The sequence below is a fragment of the Ixodes scapularis genome, unplaced genomic scaffold, assembly GCF_016920785.2.
Source record: "Ixodes scapularis isolate PalLabHiFi unplaced genomic scaffold, ASM1692078v2 ptg000032l_1___fragment_3__unscaffolded, whole genome shotgun sequence".
NCBI lineage: Eukaryota > Metazoa > Arthropoda > Arachnida > Ixodida > Ixodidae > Ixodes > Ixodes scapularis.
Genome location: NW_024609894.1, coordinates 706,748 through 732,756, shown reverse-complemented (window position 1 = coordinate 732,756; position 26,009 = coordinate 706,748).

Sequence of the window (26,009 nt, the reverse complement as noted above, 5' to 3'; positions counted from 1 at the left end):
AATGTCTTTGCGACATATGAGGTGCCTGAGCGCCTGAGGGGTTCGCTCGTGCGACCTTATTTTACGGAGCGCATGCGGGCGCTGGTGAATAGGCTGCCTGTCGGCGAAGCGAGTGATTACGGTGCGGTTAAGGAGCGAGTTCTCTTGGAACTCAAACTGTCGCCGGCTGAGTACAGGAGGCTTTTTCTCAAAGCCACTAAGATGGAGGAAGAATCTTGGACTTAGTTTGCGACACGGGTTGAGAGCTGCTTTGAGTATTATGCTCGAAGTCGCTCGATCGACTCTCTTGAGGACTTGCTAGCATTAATGGTTTCTGACCGCATTAGAGATTCCTTGCCCGTCGACATGCAGACCTATGTAACGCTAAATGAGACCGGAAAATGGCTTAAACCAGCAGAGGTGGCTGCGCTGGCTGACCGTTTTGAAGAGGGAGAACGATGCAAACAACGCAACAACTCTGCATATGCGAAAAACCTCTAGTCCGAAAAGAAAAGAGGGTCCAGTCCTGTCGGGAAAAAGCATGATAAGGTAGGGCCGGGCTCAATTTCGAACCAACCCAGGGTGAAATGTTTCACTTGCAAGGGTATGGGACATTTTTCCCGTGACTGTACTAGTAAACAAGCGCGGGACCGAGACTTGAAAAATAGCCCGGTGGTGGGAGGAGTTTCCACGAATCTGCAACCACGCCAACAAAAGGAGTCCCTAGACGCAACGGCACTTTCCTTCAATCGGGAAGGCGGACGCGCTGAGTTGTGTAAAATAGAAGTGAAGTGCGGTTCAAAGAACGTAAACGCTATTATTGATTCTGGAGCGCAGACTAGCGTAGTACGTGAGGGAGTTGTACCCGAGGTAGAAGGGTCGTCTGGAAGGGTGACGCTGACCGGAGCCTTTGGGGACAGCGTGAGTGCTATTTGACAGCATGTACCAATGGCTCTTCCAACGCGCTATGTTGAGTACATTCCTCGGGAGGTGCCAATTTTATGTGCCGTCACTGATCGCCTGGTGGCCGGCATTGATATGCTCCTGACGCCCGACGACTACGACAACCTAAAGTCGGGATGCGGGATGTTCGACTTTGAGCCAATGGATCTTGAATCCGAAGACGAGTTGGCGGAGGTGGACAACGAAGATGGCCTGATCACGCAAGTGACCATCCACGACGGCGACGAACCGAATCTTGAGCTACCAATCTCGTCACCAAGCTTCCAAACCTTACAAAGGAACGACGACACCCTGAGGACTTCCTGGGAACAAGGTCAAGCGTCCACTCATGGCATGCTAATTGAGGGAGGGCTACTGTTCCACAAAGAGGATGTAAACGGTGTGAGGTCGAAGCAGCTGGTATACTGCCGTTTGAAAAAAGACAGAGGGTATTGGAGCTGGGGCACGATTCCGTATGGGCGGGTCATTTGGGAGAGCGAAAGACTAAGTCACGGATAAAAATGTCGTTTTACTGGCCAGGCATGGCTAATGACATCAAGAAGCACTGTCAGTCGTGCACTACATGCCAGCTGAGAGCACCGGTTACCGGCGCTGACAGAGTCCCTATAACCCCCCTTGCTCGTCCCGAGATGCCCTTCCAGACGGTCTACATGGATTGCATCGGTCCTTTGGACCCACCGTCCGCTCGCGGACACAGGTACGCGTTATGCGTTGTCGATGCCTGCACTCGGTGGCCGGAAGTGGTTGGCTTAAAATCACTAACTGCCCGGGCCGTCTGCGATGCTTTAGTCGAGATATTCTCGAGGATGGGCGTTCCCGAAACCGTCTGTTCCGATCAGGGCAGCAACTTTACCGCACAGCTTACGAGACTGTTTCTGGAAAAGATGGGTACTACACCACGCTTCTCGACTCCCGACCACCCGCAAAGTAATGGACTAGTGTAAAGGTGGAACGGCACATTCAAGAAAATGCTGCACCATGTGGTGCACGAGAACGGGCGTGAATGGGACAAGTATGTTCCTTTTTTGCTCTGGGCCTATCGTGAGGTGCCAAACGAGACAACAGGAGCAACACCATTTCGTCGTTTACCGTGAGACTGTTTTTTTTTTTTTGGAGAGCAGAAGTAACAGAAAAAAACAGACAGGTCTCAAACTCAGCTGAGTTTGAGACCTGTCTGTTTTTTCTGTTACTTCTGCTCTTCAAAAAAAAACCCGTCTCAGGGTAAACGACGAAATGGTTGACTTCCACCAGCTAGCCTGTACTTTGACTCTTTTCTCGTAGGAGCAACACCGTTCGAGCTTATGTATGGCAGAGAGCCAGTCGGGCCTCTGTCTATACTTTCGAAGACGTGGACGGGGGAGTGGACGGCACCGTGCGGACTCACATCGTCAGCAGAAGACTACCTGGTTGCGCTGAGGAAGCTATTTTCCGCCTCTGCTGAGGCCGCCCGCAAGCACTCGGGTAAAGCGCAAGCATCGTACGCGAGGCATTGCAACAAGAACGCGAAAACAAAGAGCTTCGCCATCGGCGAAGCGGTGCTGGTCCTAGAACCCGACTCAACCAACGCCCTTATGAAGAGATGGAAGGGCCCAGCACGTGTGGTCGAACAGAGGAGACCGAGTAGCTACCTCATCAGTTTCGACGACGAATCACAGAGGGTGATACATTCGAACAAGTTGCGTGCATATCACGAGAGACTGTGCACGGTGGGGGTAATTTTGAAGAAGATGACTTCGGAAACATTCCGGACGTCCCCTTCGAGCGACGGGTGATTTCTAACTCTCTAGACGTCCTCGGAGCGTGTGACCACCTGGATCAGAGACAACAGCGACAGCTACAAGATATGCTCCACTCCTTTGCGGGGGTGTTCAGCTCCGATATTGGGAGATGCAAGATCGGCGCACACACGATCGAACTCATACCTGGGGCGAAGCTCAAGCAAAGCTACCCGTACAAGATACTAATGGCCTATCGGGGTGAAGTGGAGCGCCAGATCGACGAGTTGCTCGATAAGAAGTTAATCTATCCCGTGGAGTCAAGTTTCTCGCACCCAGTCGTGTGCGTTGGAAAAAAAGATGGCAGCATGCGTCTATGCGTCGACTATAGACAGTTGAATGCCCTAACACTGCCTGACGCTTTCCCCATGACGGACGCATCCGAGACTCTGCTCCAAGTGGCTCGGGCAAGTTTTATTCCAACGCTGGACATGCTGAGGGGTTACTGGCAAATTCCAATGGACCCTGCATCAGAGAACTACACGGCCTTTGTGACGCATGGAGGCCAGTATGCGTGGCGGGTCATGCCTTACGGATTGAAGAATTCAGGACCCACGTTCCAGAGGGCAATGAACGAAGTTTTGTCGCCGCATCGGCAGTATGCCCGAGCGTACATCGACGACGTGGCCGTCTTTTCCCATCGTGGGAAGACCACCTCAAGCACCTGACGGCGGTTCTCAGGACTCTGGGGGAAGTGGGTCTGACAGCTAACCTCAACAAATGCAAGTTCGCCCAATCGGAGGTCCGGTACTTGGGACACGTGGTGGGTTCCGGACTCCATGCGCCTGACCCTAATCGGATCGAGGCGATATCGCAACTGAAGCGTCCAAACACCAAGAAAGAGCTTCCTAGTGTGTTTATTTATTTATTTATTTATTTACCCTCAAGGTACACAGTACATTTTAGAGGGGAGTGAGCAAACAATAAAAACGTAATTAATCAACCAAGGGTGCTGTTAATAAGTGATTGCTTAAAGAGTGAAATATCATTAATATCTGCAATAGAAGCGGGAAGGTGGTTCCAGTCAGTCGATGTGCGAGGTATGAACGAGGTGCTGAATTTGAAGGTGTTAAAATTAGGTATGCCTACCTTGTGAATATGGTCGAGACGGGATGAACGGTAACTATTACTAGTAACGGGCTATGTAACTATTACAGAGACTACGTGCCAAATTTCTCCGACGTCGTATTTCCTCTGACACAGCTGACTGGGAAACGAGTGCCGAACAACATACCCTGGGGGCAGCAGGAGTAGGCGGCGTTTGACGCCTTGAAGCAAAGCCTGGTGAGAGCGCCGCACTGTTCGCTCCAGATCTGGAGCACGAGTTTCTCGTGGCAACGGACGCCTCAGATCACGCCGTAGGAGCGTGCCTATCACAATGCGACGACGAGGGTAACGAGCATCCCATCGCTTTCTTGTCAAAAAAGCTGACCCCCACGCAGCGACGCTGGTCCACCATAGAGCGCGAAGCGTTTGCGGTCGTGTGGGCTCTCAGTCGCTGGGATACTTGGCTTTTTGGGGCCGTAGTTAAGGTGGTGACGGATCACAACCCCTTAAGGTACTTGACTCTGGCCACACCTCACAGCGCTAAGTTGACTCGATGGGCGTTGGCGCTGCAGCGGTATAACTTGACAATTGAGCACCATAAGGGGAGCAACAACACGAACGCGGACGCTCTTTCGAGGCTTATGAGGAGCGACTGATAGGAATGGTTTTTGGATCGCCGCATACGCGAACTGAAGTTTTGGTATTTTTTTCAAATGAATTGTATATTTTAAGCTGGTGAGCTTTTTTTTTTGTCTTTTCTTTGTATGACTGAACGGGCAGTTGCGTGCGTTAGGAAAGTAGCCTGGCCTAGAGAGAGCATATGTTACGCATAGGCATTTGCTAATTTTTTTAAAAGCACGTTTCAGTCCATATGATGTAAGTCTTAAGGCACTTTTGGGAGTAACGGGGTGTTTAGAGCCTTGGCGGGCACATTCAAAATCACCTTACCAGAGCGACCAGTGTATGACGGGCGGACATTTCTTTTGTGTGTGATAATTTTGTGACATTGAGGCTCCAAATTTATACTTGTTGGGGAGGTGTGAAGGTCAACGTAAATGACAGCCACAAATCCAGAGGCGCGACATGCGCAGGGTTTCGGTACAGCGGCTGTAGTTTCGGTTTCGTCTTTCTTTTCGCTCATAATGATTTTAAAGTGAGCGACGCGACTGTGGCTCGAACGAGACATGGAGAAAGAAGAGGGAAGAAGAAGAAGGGAGACGCGCGAGGGCCGGGAAGAACGTCGGTCGGGCAACGATTTGATCTGTACTGTAAATAGACGTTTCTTTTTATTTCTCTCTCACTAATGGAGTCCTCTCAGTCATTTTTTTTTTACCATCAACATCCGCACACCGTCGGCGTTCCCAGTCATCGGGTCCCTGACGCAATCCTAAGAAGAAAACGAACCTTCACTGTCATACTAGATGTCCTCGTGTACATCGTTCTTGACATCATTATCAATGACATCGTCCTCGACGTCGTCCTATGCGTCGTCCTTGACCTCGTTTTAGATGTCATCCGAAAGGCCGACCAAGACGTAGTATGTCACAGGTTCGGGTAAAAAAGATCTCATAAACGGACAAACTTGACATTTCATTTGGACCGCTGTCCAGGCGCTAGGGCCCCACCTACGTGATGGACTTTCTGAGATGCGGTAGGAATTGAGAGCGAGCCGTTCCTGGTATTACAAATACTATTTATTAGTAACAGAATTCAAAAGTAAAGAAATTGAGCACAGGGCGCACACAGTCGAAGAAATAACGAAGGAATAGAACATATTTTTCTAGCGTTCCACTCTTTGTAACCACCAAACGGAAAAGCACACTAGCTTTGAAAGCGTAACAACAGGAGTAGAAGCCCTATTAATTCGACGAAAATTGTTCGGAGAAGGAGTGTCCAATCAGAGACCGAGCATGTCGGTGATTGTATAGACCTTTGTGCTCCCAGTCGTGGTCGAGAAGTTATGGCCACTTGGATATTTGCAGGGCCAAATAGCGCTGACTCACAAGCACACACAAATCATCGAAGACCTTCTTGGGGCCGAATTAATACCCCGACAAAGAGTTGCTCGGGGTTCGGCCATTCCCACCACCGAAGCCTTGCTCGGGGTTCGACCATTCACACCACCAAAGCCTTGCTCGGCCTTCTGCCAGCTATACCGCCGAAACATTTTCGCGTTCCACCAGCCACATTGCCTCAGCCTCACTCCGTGTTCCATCAACCATCCCTCGCGCGACTTCTCCGTTTTTTTTTAGCTCGTTTCTTTGACGCAATTGCACCGCACTCAAAACGCAACCCAACACAAAGAACAAGGACAAGAACCGTTCAATTCTGTGACATTACACCCACTTTAAGCAAATGTTCGCGCGGGAAGTGAAAAAGAAAGAAAAAAAAAAAACTCACGAAGTTTAGCGCACACTATAGCTTCACGTTTTACTGCAGACATTTCTCAGGGACTTTCTGAAACTAAGCAATTAGGAACAGCAGTTCACACAGATTCGAAATATTCTCATATTTGTGTTCGTTTTGCTTGTATTATATTGGCATGCTTTCACTGCACATTAAACTATTTATTGTGTAACTGTGCTATTGACTAGGTTAGTCTTCCCTACATTTAGAAACATTGCGGCACACAAATATTGACGGCGAAGAGTTGCTCATTCAACCCATATCTGCACTCACGCTACACAGACATCAAAATGGCATTTTACCGCAAAATATTTCAGGACTTCTCCAATAAAACTCTACTATACACACTTTCCAACTCGTCTCTAAACCTTAGCAAATAGAACCTCAGTCATTCCACTGATGAGCATAACCAGTTGAAAAATGCAGATTCTCTCAAAAGAGAACCCTGGACGACTGCAGTTATTTCCTTTCCAGTTGGAACTCCAGAGTATGTTTTGTGTATTGAAAAACAACACCCAAAGTAAAGAACACCACAGCTGCAGTCCGACCTGCAAAATATTTTTCAACCAGGGTAAAAGTCGTCCTCACAACGCTTCCCATTTCTTCCTCTCCCACTGCTATCTTGATATCTGGGGAACTATTTTTGTTGCTGCATCTTTGGGCTAGATGGGCAGGAATAAGCTCCCGGCTTATCCGGCCCCAAGATGCAGCAAAAAAAGGAGTCGCCCCGTCGTCAAGTTAAGAGTGGGAGAGGAGGAAATTAGAAGGGGGGCAGGGAGGATTGTCACACTGGTTAAAAATGGGCGATCATCGTGACGAAAGGTACGCACACGCATGTCGAGGACTATTGCCGCCCCTGAGCAGCCGGAGGAAACTAGGCACATGTAACAGGACCGCCTCCCGGCGGACGGAAAGGAAACTGGGCACGCAAGCACTTTGAACAAAGACGATGTGAGGGCCGTTCGCTTAGCTCCTCCTCGTCCTCTCCTCCTGCCGCGGAATGTGGTCTTGGGTGACGTGACACGAAATCCGGTTAACATTTTCCCCCCTAAATTTAGTGGGAAAACTAAATTCGTGTTGAGGTCACGTGATGTTTATTTCCCCGCCAAATTTAACGGAAAATTTCCCCACCAAAGTTATCGGAATAATTTTTCCGCTAAGCAAAGCAGGGGTTACGACGTAACGTGACATAAAGTCGTGACGTGGTATGTTCGGTATGTTTAGCGGGGAAACTGAATTGGTGTTGTGGTCACGTGTCATTAACTTGCCCCTAGATTTAGCGGGGAAATTCCCCCCCAAAATTCATGGCTACGGTCCCGTGGATTTTTCGTGTGCGGCTGCAGAAATGACGTCACGCCTTCGTGGCGTAATCTGTCGTAACGACTTTGTGTCCGGTGGCGTAAATTTTCCCGATAATTTTAGCGGGGAAACTGCATTATTTCTGAGGTCATGTGACATTAATTTTCACGCTAAATTTAGCACAAAAATTTTCCAACCTAAACTAGCGGAAAAGTTCCCGCTAATTTTAGCGGGGAAATTCACGTCACGCGACACGAAGTCGTGACGCAATATGACGTCAAAGCCTCGATGCGACGTCACGACTTTGTATCACATGACGTCGATTTCCCCGGCAAACCTAGCATGGAAAGTTTTCCACTACATTTAGCGGGAAAACGGAATTGGTGTTGAGGGCATGTGACATCGATTTCCCCGCTAAATCAACCGGCAAAACTTCTCCGCCAAATTCAGGAAACAATTTTTTTCGCTAAATTTAGCACGGAATTGGTCCTCATATGACGTCGCGACTTTTTTACGTAACATGAAGTCACAAAGTCGTTATGTCACATGACGTCACAAAGTCGTGACGTCGCATGACGTCACGAAGCCGTGACGTAATTTTTATTGCCGCACACGAAAAATCCACAGGATCCAAGCCATAAACAGCTTCGCTGTAAAGTAAAATAAATCTGTCTAGGCTGCATCAATTGTACTTTGCACTGGACACGCATGGCACATTGAAGGCGTTTCCATCTCAGCGACTCGCGGTCGTGTGTTTGTCTCCCTGATGCTGTCTTGGGCCAACAGCAAGAGGCACTTCGTTTCTCGAACTTTGCACTGTGTACCCTGTTGTTTAAAGCTATGCACGTCTTTGTCAACATACTGCGTCTTCGAACGATTATACACTTAACTCAAACACGCTGTCCGCTGTTGCTTTGCGCAGACAATCTGTAACTTCTGAACTCTGCGAAGTTCACCATGTGGGCGTTATGATCCTCGTTTGCTGTACTCGCCAAACAGGCTGCCTGGGCCAAAACCGCTTCACAGGGGAGACTGGAATTTTTTCAGATGACGGCTGCGTTGAATGTCACCTCTTCCTCGAAGGTTTCCCTTCACCTTGTAGTTGAGCAAGTTTCTCAGTAGACGTATTTTCGTTACAGGTCTGCTTTTAGTGACCGTCTCCCTTCTACGGATCTTCATCTTTGCTGCAACTTGTGGGCCGGTGCTTCCTTCTAGGTTTCTATCATTTTTCATCTTTTGAATATCAAGAATCACCACTAACCAACGAGGTAGAGGGGCTTAGAGTGATAAACCGGAAGTTCGGAAGTGGCACCCCCCCGGTTGCCGCCATATTTTACGCAAATGTGACCACTCGTCACGTGACCTCCCAAGAGCCGTGACGTCACAGGTAAGATGGCAGCGCCCAGAGCTGGCGGATGCGAGTTTGTTCTGTGCGCGGTAGCCGTGATGTGCAGCTGCTTTCTGACGACTTCGGGCTTCTTCGTGCTCGCTGACGCAGGTATAATGTGAAAATATGAAGGAATGAGACTTTATACCGTTTTTGCGCAAGATCGCTCTGGATCAACGCCTGTGAGACAGCATCAGCTCTGCATCGCCGTACCGGTGCTTGGATTCCGGGATGTGTCCGAGGATCGATAGAACTTTGAGTGCTTTTAACATGAAATTTTCGCATTCTCTTAGCTTTGTTTGAACGTTGAATTATCTAAGAATCTACGCGAAATGTATACGTCGCGTTAGGGCGTAAGGGAAGTTGTTTCAGCCCTCCGTCACCGAACAACCATAGCAACTTTTAGCGAGGAAGCTCCTGCGATTTTAACCTTTTGTGCTAATCCACAATTCTACGTTCGATCGCTTTTCTTCCTTTTTTTTGTGTGTGTGTGTGAGTGCGAAGTGCACCCTTATTTTCAGCTATGAGGTTGGCGTTTTATTGAGTATGGGGAAGAATAAATCATTGCAGGCACCTGCTTCAGCTATGAGGTTGGCGTTTTATTGAGTATGGGGAAGAATAAATCATTGCAGGCACCTGCTTCAAAGCTATTCGACTTGCTTTAAGAACAACTGTTTTGGTGCATGCATAAATTAACTGCGCATTTTTTCTGTTTTGTAGGATTTATTGCAGCTATACTCTTTTCCATCAAGAGTGCATTGTATTAGTCGGTCAATTATTTAATTGTTCTAATTACCTGGATAAGATGATTCATATTTGTGTTCATCCCTTGCCTGGAGAGCAGTCTTGTTGAAAAATGTTGACTACCATTCCTTTCGGTCTCTTCAATAGACTCTTTTTAAAAGTGTGGGCTGTCTATACTTGGCATCACCGTAACTTGGAAAAGGCCAACCGCCACAGCCCCCTCGAGCCAATCAGAGAGACGGAGCGAAGGTGTGTGACATATCTGTGCAGACGAGCACTCTGGTGATATGCTTTCATGTGCCTCTCTCCAATGTGTGTATTGACTCACCGAGACCGTAGCCTTTGCCGTCTGCCAAATTCTGATGAAACAAATTACAGTAGCTACTTCTGTAATTACCCCAGGCTTTCATACTTTGGGTATTTGTTCGACAAGAATGTTGTGTCCGCCATCCCTGTGAATTCGGCTCAGCACCTATTGGACTCGAATGCTGCATTGGAGTTCGACGTGAACTGGGGCCCATTCATGTGCTTTGCGCCGAAAAAAATGGTGACGGTTGTGTTGCTTGATAAGGTTCTGCAAAGGGTCTATTGTGTCATACATATAGGAAGTGTCATGCTATATAACAATGCATCAACACATACTATTAAACTATATGCTCAGAGGTGTGTTTGTTTTTCCAATTAACAAGTTACAGCAGTGTGCTTTAATGCTATTATCATGTGTGTAGTTTTAAGTATCCTCTCTGCAATGCCTACAAAGGCCCCTGGAAGGAATAAATTAATAAATAACATTTTCACATCACTGGAGTTGGTTTTCGGATGCACCACATGTTCAGGAAAGGTTGAACGAGTGCAGCCCCATGCAACAAGTCTGCCAGTCTGGTATTTCCCATTAATTAATATTGAAGGGTCAGAGATGCAAGTGTCCTCGTAAGGTCCAGAGCATGCAATGGACACAATTCTCGGTGTGTAGACTCTCAAGGCATGAAGGCAAACGGAAATATGTTTATCTGGTTAGTGTATCAAATATGTTTATTTCCACTTGATTTCAAAATTATTGATTCTTAGTAAATGGTTCCATAACGAGTTCTTTCTGCGACAGTCTCGTGTCAGGCGTTCAGTGGTAGTACCTGTGGACCTTGTTGTCGGATGACGCTCCTGGCACGTCGGTGTTCAGTTTGGTCGAGTGGCAACTTTGACCGACTGATGCTGTCTTGTAACCATACGTCATGTGCACTGAAGCTGCAGGGCTGGCTTCTAATCCGAAAATTTTCCTGGTAGTTTTCGGCATCAATGTAGCAAGTTCGGGCATGTATTGCTTACGTGGCTGTGCCTTTTGCTGTACCGTTGACTTGAAAGCTGGCAACAATTTTTGTTTGCTATCCAAGTCTGGTGATGCTTGCAGTTCACTTTTGAGAGCAACCAACCATTCCATTCCTTCAAGTCACTCAGGGGCATTCTCCCTCAAAGTTGCAAATTGTGTGCTTCGTGGAGTGGACACAGAAAATTGGTGTCAGCAAGTTTTTAGGTATTGTCCTTGGACGACAACCGACACCAAATCCACTGTCACTGCATCGCCGTTAACCTGCTTTGTCGTGCTTACCTCTTGTTGAGGTGATGGACATGAGGAGCTTCGGGGTAATCAGGGATTCAGAATCTTCGATTCAGCACCTTCGGCATCAGGGACAAAGGTCGCCGAAGGTAATCCTTAATCTCCCGTGGTCGCTCCTCGAGACGTAATCGAGGGTCGTTTGGCACGAACCCTCGCAGACCAATTCATTGGTACGGGCTGCATTGGTAGACATGGTCGGCTTCATGCAGTGGTAGCAAAGTGGTTTTCGGTCGCACATTCGCATCACCTACGTTTTCCTCTGTGTACTTTGTTGAGCGCGGACCTACACACGATGTCGGAAATGCTTCGGCGTTAGAGTGTCTCATTGAATTGGCATTGAATACTAAGGGGCAGCCGGTGGCGGTCGTCGTGCTATTGTGGCGTAAGTTGCCCTTGGTTTGTCAGATGCCGCTTCGCTCGCAGAACTCTCGGTTGAAATACCTGTCAAACTTGTTCCGAAACAATCTCGGCAATCAAAATAAAAGCCGGGCAACTGATGGCAGGAAGTAGCTTCCTGATCTCCTTCCAGGCAACGTCGTGGGTGATGTCGTGGATGCCTGGGAGGCTGGCGTCGAAGTAGTAGCTGGACAACTCGAGTGTCGAGACGCCGGGAAGTTGTTCATAGTGGCAGGCTCGGGCATGCAGTGCACATTCCATGTTGGAAGCCTCAGTGATATGAACACTTCGACTGTTGTTGGGGGGTTGCGGACAAGGCTGCCGAAGGTGTTGTCCCTCACGTGGGGCGCATGGGATTCTTAGGTTCTTGTCTTCTGTAGCATCAAGGGCGGCGTGGGCGTGGGCGCTCGATCAAGCGCAAAACATCCTCCACGAGTGCGGTGGCGCTCTCATTGGGGCAGTGTCCTGGACAGAATCAAGAATGCGGCTCTCTTTCGTTGATGTTGGCTGACGGATGCGCGCTTCAGCTTGATCTTGCAAACTTCCCATGACGTTAAGGAGGATCCACGGTTCTCAGACCGGCGCCGGCAGTTGCTTCCACGAGAAGTATAGGTTCTGCAGGAGCTGGTTGTCTGTCCACCCAATGTGGCGGGCGACACTGCCATATTGTTCAATCCAGTTCTTGACGTCTTCATACAGCTTGCGTGAAAAAGCGTCGGAGTGTGATTTGCGACGGGCATGCAAACAATGGTGGGAGGGGACACGGTTTGCTGCTACAGGTTTGTCATTGTTGGCTTAGTCAGCTTCGGATTTTCTGACAGGACACCGAATTCCGGTGGTTTTTCCTGGTAGCAGCAACTGGCTCGGATTTCAGGTGCTTCGTGGTGTATTTCCGAGGTTACTCCTTGTGGTACTCGGTCGTCTTGCGGTTGTTCTGCCAGGCTCGGGTCAGGACTTTGCCTACGGCTCGACAGGGGTATAAGACGCAGAATAGTCCGCCAGCCGTGTCCCATTATCGGGTAACTCGGCTGAAGAGCCGCCGGGTTCACACAGAGTGAAGGGCTACGGGTAAGGTGCCCAGTACCTCCACCTGAACATACGATTACAGCTGAGCATGACCTGCAGTGTCCCAGAATAGTGAATATTGATAGAAGATAGGACTGGAACAAGGATCCGTGACAGTATAACAAAACTAGCAGAAGAGAATCTATCCTGACCACTGAAGAAGCTGCATTGCTTTAGTGGCATTCTGTCCGAATAAATCCTCTCCTTCGGGGTTTGGCGACTGCCGTGGACGAACTGAACTGAAATGGATGTGGGACCACTTTTCTGGTAATGAGCCACTGCAGACTGTTGCCACAAAGCGGCGTGAGCTGGGTACGTAACACGCTCGGTGAAATGTCCGGACAGCTTGCAATTCGCGTAACGAGTGTGGATGAAACGTTTGTGTTGACGAAACGTGCGACAGGCCAGCGGGATCAATACCAACTGCAACACCTGTGCTCCGTGAAAGTGCACGGCTACGCCGGAACAATTTCGGAAGCAGCACAGCATCACCTAAAGCATGGCACAGGAACTACCAGCTTGAAGGCAGCTCTTCGGTGCGCCGCACACCTGTGCTCCGTGAAAGTGCACTTCTACGTCGGAACAATTTGTAAGCAGCACAGCATCATTCAGCACGGCACGGGAACTACCAGCTTCAAGGCAGCCTTCCGGTGCGCCGCACAACCGAAGTGAGCCCTCGGTCATTTGATCGAAGCTGCACCGTGATTGCACACCGCCAAGCACGACTCAGGCAATTTCCGTCGCTAAACTGTGTATCCAAATATATTGCACACGCTTCACTGCAAACCTCGAAGATTCCGATGGTCAACGAGAGCACAAAAACGTCGCCTTAAATTTTATCCTAGCGGTATCCGAATCAATCCGAGGTCCGAGCAACGTAGGTCAGATTGTCTCTTCCGTGGCAATATCCCGGTCGGTCACCAGCGAAATGCACACCGTTTCTCCGTATTTTCACGTTATACCTACGTCAAACACCACGCTGAACTCTGAACTCGCTTTCGACCGGCCTCATATGACGGCTTCCGCGTCTGAAATCAACTCGCCGAGACGAACGACAACCAACAAAGCATCCGACAAGCTCCGGGCCAGCTGGGGCCAGCCGCTGCATGGGCGCTGCCATCTTTCCTGTGACGTCACGTATTTGGTTTGGTCATGTGACGTGTGGTCAAATTTGCGTACAATGGCAGCCTCCTTATGGGGGTCACTTTCGAGTGCAGACCGGAACCCCGGTTTATCGCTCTAAGCCCCTCTACCTCGTTGCCACTAACTCAGGCTCCCCATCACTTTCTCATCCGTCACCAGTTCTTACGCCTTCTCTAGAAGTTTCCGTTCCGTTTCTTGCAACTCTGGCTTCTCCACGGCAAAGATCACCGGTCCTCACAGTTGTCGACATAACAACTGTTCCATCCAATGTATCCTGGCCCTCCTTGCCCTCCTTCATTTCCTGTTTTATTGCAGCAAGTCCTGTAGTATGTTTAATCACCATCTCATCCGTTTCTTTTCCAATCCTGGTATTCTTGAATTTAACATCTATATCACTTTTATTAGAAGCTCTGAGTTTTTGCACTTGGATATCTTTCCGAGATTGTGGAGGAGCCCCTTTAGGCTGCTGTCCCTTCTTTGTAGTGTTGCGAGTTTATCGGGCTTTTTAGGTGCGCCTTCACGTGCGGGCGGTCACAGCGGAGTGGCGCTTCCCGTGGCTGCCTGTTTCTTGGACTTTGTCACCATGGCTGCGGTGGCAAGAATCTCCCACAATGCTTAAAAAAAAACAAGTGTCTTATTACCCTGATTCATGGTAATAAAACCCGAGACTCAGGAACACAGAAGGGGACGAACACAACACAACGTCTCAAACACAGCTGAAGGTTTATTATGGGAAACCATTCGGTTTCCCAGAATTTGCAGGCACTTGCTAAAAAATTCAACGTAACTGTGGTTTGCAGACCGGGCTTTAAACTCAGCAGACTAACCCCATTCACGGAAGGGGTGAGCGGCTGCCAAAAAAAAAACAACAAAAAAAACACAGAAATAGATAAGTCAAGTGACGGGGGGGGGGGGGGGGGGGGTTTATGGCATACCATTGACATGTGGTTTTACTTACGTTGGCCAAACAGGAAGATGTGTAAACCACCGGCTATTAGAGCACAAAATGGCAGTAGCATTGAGTGCTCCAATTTCAGAAATAGCCAGACATGTTGAGAAGTGCCATAGGTGCAACCCGGAGTGGGCCAGAACAGAAATTATCTACAATGAAAAAGATGCGACTAAAAGGATATTCAGGGAGACCATTAGAATAGGGAGTATTGGGAACTGCATAGGCAATCCGTCCGTTTCTTTAGACAACCTAACCTGATCCTATATTAGAAACGGAGTTTTCGTCTCTATGACGGGTGAGATCCAGCCGAAAGGTTAAGTACAATTGATCTGTTTTTTTTGTTTTTTTAAGGCATTGGAAGGAGACAGAAATAAAGGGAGGGGTGGGAGGTAAGTTTTTCGGGAAGGTCGGGGATAAGTAAATACAAAACGAGCGTGTTAATAGCAGTAATTAAACATGAGGAAGTACATAGAAGGGGGGACGGACGGATAGCGGCACAAACTTTAAAGGGCAACTCCGCTTAATTTCAAAAATTTTGAGATAGTGGCCGATTTTGCTTTTTGAAGCACTCAAAAACAATCGCCAATCCTTTGTTTCGCGAAAAATAAAATATTTTTCGTGTAACTTTACTCTAGCCATGATCACAAACCGAAACCGAAACGGTGGTAAAGCTGGACAACATTGTATATTCGGCATCGCTAAGCATGTACACCCACGTGATATACAATGAGAAGAAGAAGCTCCCCTCTTATCAGGATCTTCCTTTGTGCCTCCTGAATTAGCACTGGCGTCGCCATTCTCCTCCCAGAAGATTATAGAAGATTAACCTGTCACTCAAAATTCTTACAAAAGCAGCTTCCGTCTCCTTTTTTTACTTGGTGTTCAAAAGTATGCGATGTAACACAAGCCGCGCTCAACGAGGCGATCGGCTTATCACTAGTATCAATAGTCGAGCGCCGGGCCGGCCGAGCGCGTCCCTCCGTCTTTCACGGCGCTGGGGCCATCCGTGCTTTCCCCGGGAAAGAAAACAAAATTGAAAAAAAAAAGAAGAAGCTGTACATGCTTGATGACGTCGCGGACGTGCCGGGAGAAGGAATTTGGAGGAAGCGGAAATGCAGCCGGGCAGTGTTGTCTGGCCCGCACGTCTCAACCAAAACCAGCGGATTCGTGCTTGTCAAACTTTGACAGCGATTTTAATGAACTTCTAGGCGGAATTTCGTCGTAATATTTGCCATGGGGGTTTTGTAGATGATAACAAAGAGAACTGTATAGTTTTGCACTACTGGAAAAGAAGCGGAGTTGCCCTTTAAGGCTTTGAGATTACTTTGCGGCGATTTTTGGCTTACTGGGTGGGCTTCCACATGTGTTTTCGAGGTTTCTGGTTACGTCGGCAAGTGTAAAGGGGGGGGGGGGGGGGAGGCGGGGGTGGGGGGCGTGAAGGGGGTAGATCTGAGTGGTGTGCTTCTGTACGATTCGATGGCGGGGGGAAAAGAAGCGTTGCGAAGAAGTGGAGGATTAGCAGTGGCGGCAGTGGCGATGACAAGTCAACAGCGTGGACGTTCTCATGGACGCTGTGACGGCTAGCGCATGTGCATGCATCTGTGTGCGAGGAGGGCTGCTGACGTGGACTGAACGGGAGGAAGCGGCATGACTTTCGGGACTGTGGATGTCGGTTGGGGCACCGGGGGGGCTCGCCTTTTTAAACGAGTGTCTGACAAATAAATCTTTAGCTGTGCCTGAGACGTTGTGTTCTGTTCGTCCCCTTCTGTGTTCCTGAAGAATCTCCACATCTTACTTCTCATAATGAGGAAACTATCTTCAAATGTTTCCGGTTAACTCCAGCCGGCCTCCAGGTTGGCTTTCTTCTTGTCGAAGGCATTCAACGTTAAGATTCTTCCATAGCGTTGTCACGGTTTCGTTGTCGGCGAAACTCGCGTTTACAAATATTGGCGCCGCGTTCTATAATTCCTGCAGCCAGATCCTCAGCTCTAGGCATCGGTGCTCTGCTTCGAAGCTCATCCCTTGCTCCTGCGCTCTGATGGCTCCTTCCTTCTCCCCCTCCTGGCCCACCCGTTCCTTCAGGCCCGAAGTTTCGAGTCAGAGTTTTTTCCCGTTGGCCATTCGATCGTGGAGTTCCACTACTGAAGTTTAGCAAACACTACTCGATACTCTGACCCTGGACCTCATCCTCCGCTCCCGATTGGCAAGCAAGGCTGTGTGCTCCCGCAACAGCGTCAGCTTCAAAACGAGCTCACTACGGCGAGGTAAACTCATTCGCTCACATTTCTCCTCTCATAATGAATCATCACAGTGGATAGCAGGTCCGGGCGCGGAAGCCAGTTTGTCACATGTTCGTGTTGAAAAGATCCTTCAAAACAAACAAACGTGTTATTTGAATTGAACCGCTGTCCGGGTGCTAGGGCCCCACCTTGGCAATGAACTTCATGAGAGGATGTAGGAATAGAGAGCGAGTCGTGCCTGGTGTTACAAAGTTTAATAGCAACGGAATTCAAAAGTAAAAACAAACTAGTAGAGGCCGCACAGACAGTCGGAAGAAAAATAAAAACAGGGAATAGAACATATCTCGTGAGCGTCACGCTCTTCGTAACCGCAACACGAAAAGCGTATGCGTTTCGAAAGCTCGACAACAGGAACAGAAGCCCCATCAGAGTCGACATACAGTTCCGAGGAGGAGGAGGAGACTCGAATCAATATCACAGGAAGTCGGTGGGTGTCCGGTCCCATGCGCCGCCAGTCGGGGTCCAGCAGTCATGGCGACTTGGATACTTTCAGTGCCGAACAGCGCTCACACAGAAGCACACAAACATCGTCGAAGACTTGCCCGGGGCCGACTAACCACCTCGACGAAGGCTTGCTCGGGGTTTGACCACCCAAACCGCCGAAACCCTTCTCGACGTTCCACCAGCCATACCGCCGAAGCCTCGCTTCTTTTTCCACCAGCCACACCGCCGAAGCCTTGCTCCACGTTCCATCAACCACCCCGCGCGCGGCTTCTCTCTTTTACAGCAGAGCTGTTAAGGGCTAGTTTCCCCAGGATTATGTCACCCGCAAAGAAATGTCGACACAAAACTCTGGTGGCCACCGTCGCTCATAGATAACGGTAGCTGTCCAGAATGTTGTGTTTGCCTGCTGTCTGCTTGCCGCCGTCGCTCATAAATCGCGGCAACATTTCTTCGGAGGAAGAAGAGCAGGAACGGAACGAGCGGCGATGTGCGCAGCAGTCCGGCAGCACGAATTCTTTCGCAAACGCCGCCGAGCCGCTATCGCCTAAAGTAACATTGCGTCGAGAGCTTCAGATTTCCTTGTGAAAGAAGAGCACATCTCTCGCCTGGGAAGCCACCGCCGAGAACAGAAGCTACAGCTCCGCTGCTCTTCCTTCTTCACCAAAGTGGAAAGGCTGAAAGTTTTTTCCTTGTTTATTTCTTTCCTCAAAGCTTGTGCGATAGAACCTAGAACACAAAGCCTCCGCGTTTCCTCCTCTAAACATCATTCCTAGTAGATTCCCTCAGCTCCCCATATTGGGCACGATCGTCGTCTCGATCGCCTGCTTCAGTGGTCATGCTCAGAAGGAGCTCACATTACCAGGCTGTTAAGACGGGCAATGATAATTGTGTCACATGCAGGTTGTAAATGAACTGTGGAAGCTGGCTCTGAGCTGCACTCAGCAGTCGCGCATACGAAACAAACGCGTCCGCTCGAACGTCATCGTAAAATTCGGAGCATTGTGGAACAAGCTGCAGCACTCCAGTAACGCCGCAGAAATAGCGAAGAGCCACCTCTGACGAATCCTCCTTGTACCGCGTCCGATATGATGAACTTCCCTCTACTCAGCACTGGAGCAAATTTGAGGACTAGGAAGCGGCATCAACATGCTTCTAGACTGCCTGAACTTTCCAAGGATCGTCGCCGACGACTTGGCCTTTCTTGAAAAGCACACGTCGATAAGTCAAATTTTATATATTAAAACAATCGTATCGGCTGGCTATTACTCTTGTTCCCGATTTTCTTTATTGAGTGTGTTCAGCTTTTTGCTAATTTACTGCATTTCGATCAATGTTTCAGATTTTGAAACCAGTGGTAGAATCCCTTGATATTCTACTGGGTTAGAAGTATATGTACCAGGCGCTCTGCTCCCGACTCTATGGTCGCTGCAAAATGCTCTACATAAGACGTGGGATTTGCAGTTGCGCAGGCCCCTTTTTGATGCCCTAAAAACCGGTGTTCCAAGAAGGTACATTCATAAATGTGTTTTCTTTGCGTACAATGTTAATGATCCCTTCGCTTGTACCTCGAAGTGACTGTACCGATTATCTTGTTTATTTCTGTAAACGCTCAGAACGGTATAAACCTGCAGCCGAAGCGAATCACGTGTGCGATGAGTGACCAACTAACATTGTAGTGAGTAGGCCACGAATCATTTGCTGAATGCCACCGAGAGCAATCACCTTGTATGTGACTATCCCGTGGCGATCATCAGCAAATTATTTTGAGGTTCTCAAGACAACTACAAGACCCGTACAACATGATTGCGGCCGCGACACATCCGAGGTTCAAGCTGACATTGCGGCAAAAGAAGGAAGTGGAGGCAAAAAAAAAAAAAAAAAACTGGAGGCTGGTAAGGTGCCGGCATGAGACTTCATTTCCCACACAAGAATCCGAGGAAATCGAGACAACCTCCGAATTTCAAGACCCAGACGAGGAGTTTTTGAGCACTGCCGTCTCGCACTGGGAGCAACGTCGTTGGCGCCCACAGAAAGATTGTGCAGCATGGACAGACACACGCTATCTTTGAAAAAAGAATCTCTTTCCCGAAAAAGTTTTAAAGCCGAGCTGCTCCAACGATGTAACAGGGAGTTAATTCAGCTCTCCTTGACATTAAATATCGTTTTAATAAAAGTTTGTATGACAGTGAATGGTGCGTACCTCCTCCATTAAAATATATAAACCGTACTTTGGAAATATTTTATTCACTTTCGGCGGTAATTTGCAATTGCAATTCATTACTTTTTTGTTGCAGTAATTTGAAACCTAAGTTAATTACATTTCAGCCACATTAAGCAAAGTAATCAGTAATGTAATTTAATTGCAAAAACAGTAATTTGGCCTGCTCTCGCCGATAAAGTGGCCTATCGATCCGGGTTGCAGGCCACAAAGCACCGTACGGAATCAGCTCCAGCGCACTGTGATAGAAACTAGTTGCGCAAATCTGCTCATTGAAAAGTGACCCCCAGAGTAAAACGAGGGTTGTCCTTCAGGCGGGCATCCCGCGTTTGGTTTCGGTACTGATAGATTTTCAGAACAAAATTTGGCAATGAGGAACTCAAACTGCGTGCTCTGGCTACGATTTTTAAATTCTGGTTGGGGCTCTAACATTGATTGCCTTTATTTCTTCACTATAAGCAGGCCCTCTAATAGTCTAAGCGAATTAAAAAGATAATGTTTTTTTTAATTATTCATCGCTCAGTTGCATTATTCCTTGAATATAGTGCCCACCTGGACGTAGAACTCACTTGCACAAAGTGCATTTGTTCAACTTTAACATCTTTTATTAGAAAAAATATGTATTCGACAAACAAACTCCCCGTACATAACTCCAACACTATTTCAACATTTAATCTTAAGCCCGGATATATCCAAATAAAATAAAATAGCATACACAATTGCCTAAATTTAAGATGTTTATTGCTACACAATCAAAGTGTAAATTTCTGTAATTAAATGTCAAGACGTGAATTATTACTAAAATGCACATATTTCCACTTCCAGCAAATTGTTTTTGCGAGCCAAACTTTATGAGCATGAAAAATGTGATCTGAAAAAAGTTCTTTGTTGCAGATGTGGTGGAGACTGCCAAGGCAGGCCGATTTATAACGACGATGTTTGCTGCTTGCAAAACTGCCCTTATTAGGCTGAACATCAAGGCATCTGTAATTCAGGTTGGTGGACAGGATGTGAAAACGAAGCTAAATATGTTTTATGTGATTGTTATCAGCGCCAATAAAGTTTTGTGGCGCCCTCCTATAAGACGCGGACGAGACGGCCGCGACGCAGCGGTAGCCTATTGTTCACCGCCACCTAGCGGTAGCCGGCGCCGGATCATCGGGAAACGATGGCGACGAAGAGCACAGCCGACATTGTCACCGTTGTGATTGCGACGGGGTACCGGTTACGAATCCAGAAAGCTTCTTCCGTGGTGCCAATATGACGAAGGGAAAACTCCTTCACGAATCTGGCCACGTGTACTAAGTGAAGAAGGTCCGTTTCGAAGGAGAACTGAATGACACAGCGTGCATACGTACCTCCACAGACGAAATTGAGCGCGACTACAAAGAACGTCAAACTTCGCGTAAGTACTTAAGAGAGTTTTCGTAGTGGGCGTTAAGTAGACTGCGCTAATGTCGTACGTTTAATACGTTTTGAATGATCTTGACAACAACCGGGCGATTCTTTTTGCGCTGTTCCGCGCTTCCCAGCAGACGTCTCTTCCTATAGGGTGATTTAAACGTTCAATTGTGGGTTGTAGCCTTGGGTGGGCGACATCGTCCCGCAAAAAGGCAGGAACCGGCTGTTCTCTTCCGGCCCAGTGTCAAATGCTGCTAAACCAACCAACTTTGCATGAACTTCCCCCGCCGCAACATTACCGTCCGTTAGAGCAGCAATCTCTTCGGGAACAGTTCATGAGACAACCATGCGATCAATCTACCTGCGAATCTGTGGCGGATGCTAATGCTAGGGCTACTTCTCGAGCGGAAGCAGTCGATTACAGTCTGCGATGCTTCAATCGTTAAAATGCCACGTTGTCCTGGGAAACGGGTTGATGCCATTTGGTTATGCTGGTAAAATAACACGTCTTCGTGTTTCTTCTGTGTTGTGCTGATAGAGACGAAATCGCGAGAGTTCACTTGCCGTTAAAAAAAAAAATAACATAGAACTAACTTTTGTCGCAAACGGCGCTGCTGCAGTGGTGGTAACGAGGCGTCCGTGGCCTCGACCATGGAGAGTTGCCACGTGCCTTGCTCCGACATTCGTATTGGGTCGCGGGGCCCGCAGGCTCCACAGTTCGCCAAGTTATATTGAAACGGACTATGGTGATCTCCCTTTCTCCCCTCACTCCCCATTGCCCCCTGTCCCGTCCCGCCTTCCGAGGGCTCGCCCTTTATCTCTCTGCGTGACGTTGCCTTTGCTTTCACTGTACACAACTAGTCACACGGAGTACAGTGTTGAACGGAGTATAGTTGTCTCTTGGTGTCACTTGTCATGTATGTCACTCGACCAACGTAGAGAATTGAGGAGACATTCCCCCGTCTCTATTCTGTTCATGACCTTCTGTGTCCCTCTGTTCTGGGTATGTGTGCGGTTGAAGTTTCGCAGCGCGTACGCAGCGCCACCCCTCCTCCTAGTGTGGTGCACCCATACTAGTCGGGCGTACGCGGAGCAGAGGGCGTGGGAGGCTAGTGCGCTTGTTGTGCTAGTCTCGCGGTTCATAATGTAATATACCGAAGGAAAAAGGGTAGGGCACCAGGTAATATTGTGCAGTGAAATGCCACAACATCGTATTAAACATAAAGGTAAATATGCCTCGCCGGAAAAGTTTTATTCGTTCTGAAGGCGATTAAAGGAGATCGCCAGATGCATGAATCGCAATATTTTTGGAGGACGAAGTGAAATTTTATTCTCTATCTGCTCGCCTGATTTAGTAGAAAAACTACGCGTACTTGTCACGTTAATATGAAGTTTTTGCGTGTTTTATGGGCATATTTATACAAGCTGAAGGTAGATTACCAATATACAATATGGAATATGCGCAGCGTCAACTAGTGAGGCGCCGAAAAATATGCACCGTCTCACCAGTTATCTTCGGCGCTTCCAAAGCCCAGGGCGAGAAAGTGTAGTTCTGAAGATTTTTTTCTCGAAAATCAGTCGCGCTGATTAACCGCTTTCAAGAACAAGGCGGCCATTTCCGCGCCTTTACTGGCACTCACAGCATGATTTCCAATTTAGTTTTACATCTTCCATGTTGGTTGCAACAAGAAAACAGCGAGGAGCACGTGCATGCGCCAGAAGATCATAAAATAGCCGAACCTCTTAGCACGTATGTGTGGGTGAGGATCAATGACGGTGAGCAGTAGGCTTCGATTGTTACAGACAACGCCACGAAAATGACAAACAGCCGTGGAATTTTAACGTAACTAAGATAGAAGCTCAGGGAGTGTTGCCAGTCGTTCGACGAATTTCGCACATTACCTATTGAGCCAGTCCAGTAGAACCCCTAGCCTGAGGGTGCGATGCTCATCCAGATTGAAACGAGCAAAGATGGGGATTGAACCCAGGATTCCTGAGTTCTGCAGCGCGAACTTTTGCTCCACGTGCTCCGAACTGGTGTGCGCCAGCAGACTCAGACACCAACCTTACTCTACTTTTCGTAGATCGCCCGTGAGAGTGTTCTAGCATTTCGCGTTGCTGGGCGGTCCTCGTGCCGTCAATTTGAGGGCCGAATGAGATCGTGCCCGCACTGCTCACAGTGTGCAACTGACGTTCTACTATTTATCCCTAATGCAATAACTGCGATGCTTCCCCGTGAGTGTTGAAAGCGGACATCCGAATATGCAGTTACTATATCAGTTAGCGCATTTAAATATGAGTACTAAGCTCACTTTGCTTACCTGTCAATTCTAATCACCGATGCTTACAATATGAAGCGAGTAAGCGACTAAAGAGATGAGGCAATATGAGCCAGATGATCGTAGCCCGTATAGCGCACTGACTTCAACGCATTGTTGAAAAGATAAGGACGCTGATGAATGCGCTGTAGTTTCTTCTAATATAGTAGAAGGATGGAGTTAGACTACAACAAGCACACTTACGTTCCAAGGAACTCTAAATAATTAGACACTAGAAGATTCCTGGGTCAATCATTTTGAGGTTGTTGGCAATATTATATAGGTATAAATATATGAGAGGAACGCACGTCACTTAGGAAAATAACTGAAAATGTATGGCTGAAATTTAATATTATATGCGATTTCCCCAAAGAGAGACAAATGTAATATTCACGATCCCTTGCTCATTCAGGGGCTCTAGATATATCAAGTGTAACTGCGCCTCAAAAAAACAAAGCAGAACAGCACGCAAAATATTTAATTGTAGTCACCTGCACTCAGTTGTTTTCAAAAGTTTTATTCTGAAGCTGCATATAAAAATAAGTAAAAAAAGGAAGACAGAACTGCCGCAAAGGTTTGCCTTTAACTGCAACATTATGTTTGTGTGATTGCGACAGACCAGGCAAGCAGTAGTCCTGCGCGACGCTTGCTTCTTCAGATGTACGCAATTTGTGGGCTACATACATTGCTCGACGAAGACTAACAGCATGGGTTCAATATTTAGTGCCTAGAAAGCAAACGTATATATTAACTTTGATTACCTGTGGCCTAAAACGAACGGGCGCTACATTTAGTACCCAGGGTATAAATTCAAGGAACGAGGTTTTAGTCCCAGACGCCCAGGGGTCTAAATGCAAGGGCGGCAGATTTATTCCCTATAATCTAAATGGAAGGGCACTAAAGGTAGTCCTGGGGTTCGAACTTCGAAAGACGAACTATGGAGGCGCTAAAATCGCTTCCGCTCCGGTTTGTCCCCCATGGGAATAATGGTGGTGGCAGCGCATTTGGTCCCCGGACCGACTAAATACTGCTCCCCTCTTAAGCAGTGTGTATATTTTACTCAATCGCAAATGCCGAACATAGCGACGCTTTTATTCGCGTATCTCGACGTCGCAAATACCCTCTGACAGTCTACGAAATGCAAAGAGTGATATTAAACACCGTAAAAACTTACAGTTCTTAAACACTATTTAAAAGTCTACAACCCAGTTACATGTTATTCAGTCAACTAAGTTTCGTCTTACAATGTGTTTTCCATTGATTGAAGATAAAAATAAAGATACCCAGCAGTGACGAAATTAGGAATGAGGAGTGAGCACTTCCAGCGAGATCCGTGTCAAGAAAGACGCTGGTATTTTAAGCTTTGATAGGTTGTAATCTCGTTGTATTCTAGTGTGAATTATTCAGCGTGTTCACTTACTCGTTAATGCAAATTTGGACACTCCGCATAGAAAGGATTTATAATGTATCTCCCTAGGATTTTCTATGGGGGTGTCCCAAAGTGGAGGAAGCTTTCACTAAAATTGTCGAAAGATTGGCTCACGTGAGTAAATCACGAAACATATAAGGCATGTTTCCCCTTTAATTTAGTCGCAGCAGTGTTTATCAAGGAGCTTCAATAGACTGATAAAGTGGATCCCTCACAACTACCTGGGACGCGTGCTAGCAAAGACTACATGACGATAAGCAGTCTTGTGAAAGGGGTGCTATTGTTTTCCAGTTGGACTTTGCGAGAATTGGACCGTGGTGCTTGCGGACGAGGTACAGGCGTACCGTTGGCAGAAGAAACAAATCAGCGTCTTTACCTGCGTTGCAATGTCAAAGAAGTTGACGTGGAAATATGCCGCTATTTGAGACGATATAACTGATGACTCTGCGCATGAACGCTTGGCCTTTTCAAAAATTCCTCGAGAGCTCAACAAGGATCTCAGTCACCGCATATGTCGTTGTGTGACTCCATCACTCAGGACGTCTGTTCGTCTTTCCCGATGCGTTTTGCAGTTTCCTTCGTACACACTACAAGCCTGCGACAAACTACCGTCTTGCTGACGCATGCAAGACTGACTAACAACCCCGCGCCACTCTCTTTCGTGAGGACCTTCGAAAGTCTGAATTAGCACATGGGGAGGCACTCAAAAGCCACGTCATTAAAAGTCTTAATTCGTAATTTATTTGTGTGAAGATGTAGCTAGTGTATCTATCTACATTCTGCGTATGTTCAAAGCATGTTCAACTTTTTTGCTTGTTACCCAGCTCGAGGAACATTGAACAAATTAGCCTTAGTACTAGAGCCAAAGAATCTGAGATGCGTTGCCAGCCTAATGGTTTTTCACGCGAAATCTAACAGTTGTTGAAAGGGAGCAGGCGCCCACTATAGCTTACAAAGTGTTGCCGAGGTTGCAATATCCCTGCCACTGTTTACTCTGCTTTCCGGAGAAAGCGAAATTTCAGAATTTAGACTCACACTTAAAAATAGCTGAAAAAATTCACCTTGGGGTTTACTGCAAAGGCGCTTTCATAGTATTGGGCCCTAAAACTTGAGGGGTTATCAGGTTGGTAA